Consider the following 4,761-nt stretch of genomic DNA (forward strand, 5'->3'; position numbering starts at 1 on the left):
GCACACTCCTACATATCTGGTGGGATTGTCCCTTGTTGCAGCCTTTTTGGGAAAAAGTGCGAGATATAGTCTCACAAGTGACTACTTACACTCTGGAATACAGCCCGGCTCAATTTTTACTTCACCACTCCTCAATTCCGTTAAGGATGTACCGTAAGTCTCTTACCCTACATATGCTAAATGCGGCAAAACAATGCATTCCTGTCCACTGGCGTTCAGAACAGATTCCTACTATGCGGGAGTGGTTTCATAGGGTCATCAGGGTTGCGGAGATGGAGGAATTGATTTCAGTGACAAGAGACCACCCGGAGAGATTTCGGAAAACGTGGGCGTGTTGGAAACACTTCCAAACTACCAATTTCTATAAACTCTATATGTATAACTAAAACTAATCTACAGGTCGTGAATACCGTTCAAAGTTATCACCTCTGGAATAACGCCGCGGACCGTGTTTATCGAAATGTATGTTAAGTCCTAAGGATAATACCTATTAGCTTGTCTACTATATTATATTATGGTTGGCTTAATAACTATTACCTATTACTTGATCCATCCCTCCTTTTTCACTTCCTTCCCACCTCCCCCCCCCCCCCTTTTTTTTTTTTTTTTTTTTTTTTTCTTTTTTTTTTTTTCTTTTCCTCTCTCTCTCACTCCTCCCTGTGCTTTCTAAATCTTCCTGCATATACAGTACTCTCCTCTTTTTCTTTTCTCTCTTTTCCTTCCTTTTGTCTCATATTTCTCTCTTAAACAACTATTTCTACATACAAGCAGAAACTTAACTTAACCGGGTGCGGAATTGCACGAGGCGTCCGCCTCAGACATCAATGCTGCTTTTTGCTCCACTACTCGATTACTTAAGTGCTTTTTACCCCCGACACTTGCATCCTCTATACCTCTATTGCTTACCATCCATATTTGCGAAACTGTTATTCTACTTTGTTTACTGGGTAGCGTGATCTCATGTTTATGTTTACTGCATACTTCAATTACATGTCTGACTACCCGTCTGCGTTACGGGAGATTGCTTCAGTTATACGTGTGCAAAATGGGTTCCGTACATGTCTTTAATCTCAAATGTCTTGTATTTCAATAAAAATTTTTGGAAGAAAAAAAAAAAATCACAAATACCTCCCTTGCAGGGCTTTTTTCAGCTGGAATGCAGTTTTAGCACATAGAACACTATGAATTTATTGGAAAGGGGTGCTGGCAAGGGGTGGTCTACTGTTGCTGGCTGCCGGGGAATTTATTTTTTGTGGGGGTAGTCTATTTTTGCTGGGGCAGTCTATTGCTGCTGGTGGAGGGTCTATTGTTTCTGGATGGGTCTTATGTTTCTGTGAGGGATCTGCTGTTGAGTAGGAGCTTATTGTTACTGGCTGCTGGTGGGGGTCTATTGTTGCTGGGGGAAGGTCTTTTTTTGCTGGGGGATGAATTGTTGCTGGATGTAGGGGATCTATTTTACTGCTTTTCTTTTTATCAATAACAAATTCCATACATATTACTTAGCACCACAAAATTATTCTGTATTTTTTAAAAGTGGTGGGAGGTGGGTAGGGTGTGGAACTAAGGGGCGGAGCTCAGAGGTGGGTAGGAGGCAGAGACAAGGGGTGACTCGGAAGAGGGAAGTACCTGCACCTGAGGGGACATTAAAAAATTATTTTTATTGAGAGAATGCACCAACACTGGAGCAACAGCATCTGAAGGGATAGTCGTGCATAGCAACTAATCAACTTCTATCTTCAGCTTGATTTATAAGCTTTAAAATTAGACGGTGATTGGTTGCAATGCCCAGCTGCTCCAGATTTTGTTGTTACATTTTTTGCACCACTCCTGAGCTCTCTGTTGCATCTTGGTTTTCTATGTTTTTCTGAGCTGCAGTGCATAGAAATTACAAATCTTAAAAAAAAAGTAAACAGTGCCTTCTGTTGTAAAAACAGGCAGATAGGAGTATCTACAAGCTCTTACAGCCGGCTGCCTCCTCGGACAAGTCCATACTACTACAAGCCTCCCCCCACTACAGATGGACTTGGACAACACCTCCACATGGACCTTCTACTAACTCCCATTGCTGATGGTCCATCCCCAAATGCACACAGGGTAGATGCGTAGAGGGGGGAATTGGGTGGAGGAAATTAGTGCTAGGTGGGGGGAATTGGGGGTGGTATGTGCTACTAGGATGAATTGGGTATGCAGGGATTTGTGCTAAGAAGGGTAATTTGTAGGCGGTTGTGCTAGGAAGACTAATTTGGAGGGGATTTGTACTAGAAGGGGGGATAGGTAGATTTGTACTAGTAAGTGGGATTTGTACTAGGAGGGGTGATTTGTACTAGGAGGGGGGATTTGTACTAGGAGGGGGGATTTGTCCTGGGAGGGGGGAGGATTTAGGGGGGAGTATTTTGTACTGGGGGGGAGATTTGAGGAGAGGATTTATGCTAGAAGTGGTAATTTGGGGGAGAGGGTTTGTGCTAGGAGTAGGGGGAATTTGTACTAGGAAGGGTGATTTTGGGAGAGGATCTACGCTAGGAGTGGGGATTTGGGGAAAGGATTTATGCTAGGAGGGGAGATGGGGGATTTGTACTAGAACAGGGAATTTGGTATAGGATTTATGCTAGGAGTGGGGATTTGTTCTGGGGGAGGGATTGGGGAGAGAATTTGTAGTAGGATTGCGGATTTGGGGGAGAGGGTTTGTAATAGGAGGGGGAATTTGGAAAGAAAGAGGAGTTCTAGGAGGGGTGATTTTTGGGGCATGGAAGATTTGTTAGGGATTGGGGGATTTGAGCTGAAAGGTGGGATTGGGGAGCAAAGGTGGGGAATTTTTGCATTTTTGTTTGGGTAGAATTTGGGCTTGAAAACAAAAAAAGGGATTAGTTATAGACTAAAAAGATTTTGTTTTTTTTTTTACTATGGATATATATTTTAAATCAAGGGGCTGGTAGTCAAAGTACATGAATGACTCCTTTAATTATACAAATACATATTAATAAAAAAAAAACACACTCCACAGGTTTTATATTGTTTCCCCCCAAAGGGTAGCAATGAATGCCATCTATATGAACGTAAAGCATGAAAACGTCTTAAATTGACTGTGAATACTCAACATATAGAATTCAATTCAAATATGAAATATCTTAGCCCTCTTCAAGATGGATATTTCTTATATCACAAACTTGTGCTACTCAGGGAAAGATGCAGTTGGTTAAAGCTGGTTTGAACCTCATATTGATGGTAACGTGTAGTCCAGAGGAGGATATATATATATATTAATCTTCGCCTCCCTCTAGCACTTAACAATAGGGTTAGTGTAGAGCAGTGGTCTCCAAACTGCGGCCCTTTGCTTTCCTCTATCCGGCCCTTGGGGTATGTTTCTTCCCCCTGACACAAACAAGGAGGTACCATTTCTTACACTGGCACCCATCAGTGGGGACCCATTTCTCTCACTGACACCAACAATGGGGCATTTTTCCTTCCACTGACACCAATGATAGGGCACAATTCCTCCCACTAATATAAACAATTAGGCACTATTCCTACAACTAATACCAATGATGGGGCACTATTCTTCCCTCTGATACCAATTTTGGGGCACTATTCATCCCACTGTCACCAATGATGGGGCACTATTCATCCCACTAGCACCAATGATGGGGCACTATTCCTCCAACCAATACCAATTAAGGGGCACTATTCCTTCCACTGATACCAATGATGAGGCACTATTCCTCCCACTGACACCAGTGATGGGGCACTATTCCTCCCACTGTTATCAATGATGGGGCATTATTCACCCCACTAATACCAATGATGGGACACTATTCCTCCCACTGTCACCAATGATGGGGCATTATTCATCCCACTAATACCAATGATGGGACACTATTCCTCCCACTGTCACCAATGATGGGGCATTATTCACCCCACTAATACCAATGATGGGGCACTATTCCACCAACAAATATCAGTGATGGGGCACTATTCCTGCAACTAATACCAATTACTGGACACTATTCCTCCTTCCACTGACTACAAACTTGTTTTTTACTCCCACTTTCTCTGGAACATTTTCTACTCCCACTGGCCACTCCACCCCTCTAAAGCCTGAAGGACAGTAAGCTGGCCCTTTGTTTAGAAAGTTTGGAGACCCCTGGTGTAGAGAATAGTAACCTCCCTAATACATCAGTATACATAAATGTGAAAAGTCTGGCCCAGGAATCAACCGAGTGGCATTTCCACAGAGGAAAGAAGGGACAATCCTTAGATATGTAATGGTGAAAAACTTCATCAGAGATAGAAAAGTTCAATGCATTGGAGCAAGGTCAAAATGGAGTTGATAATACTTATCATGCTGTAGGCATCAGGACAGGTATCACTAGGAAACCTGGGAGTGTGGAAATAGCTCCCGTACCAGTTTTGCCGGTGCATCCGGCTGCCTCAGAGGTAGGCTTAAATTTGTAAGGAATTTGGGCTTGCAGAAGGAATTTATGCTTAGGGGGTGAGAATATTGATTAGTACCCTGTCAGCAGTGACCTTGTCCTCAACTCTGCTGACCACTGCCTTCCACCATGCTGACTTCTGTACCCTGCCCTGCTGACCCCTGTCCTCTGCACTGCTGACCCTATCTTCTGTCCTGTTGACCCCTGTCCTCTGCCATGCTAACCCTTGTACATTGCCCTACAAACTGTCTCCTGCCCCCCTGGCATTTTTTTATTGCATCCCCAAATCAAACAGGCTAGATCTGGCCCTGGAGGCAGGTGTGAATCAGCATTA

This window comes from Staurois parvus, unplaced genomic scaffold (genome assembly GCF_062004578.1).
Source record: "Staurois parvus isolate SC_StPar_1 unplaced genomic scaffold, SC_StPar_1.0 ptg001328l, whole genome shotgun sequence".
Classification (NCBI taxonomy): Eukaryota; Metazoa; Chordata; class Amphibia; order Anura; family Ranidae; genus Staurois; species Staurois parvus.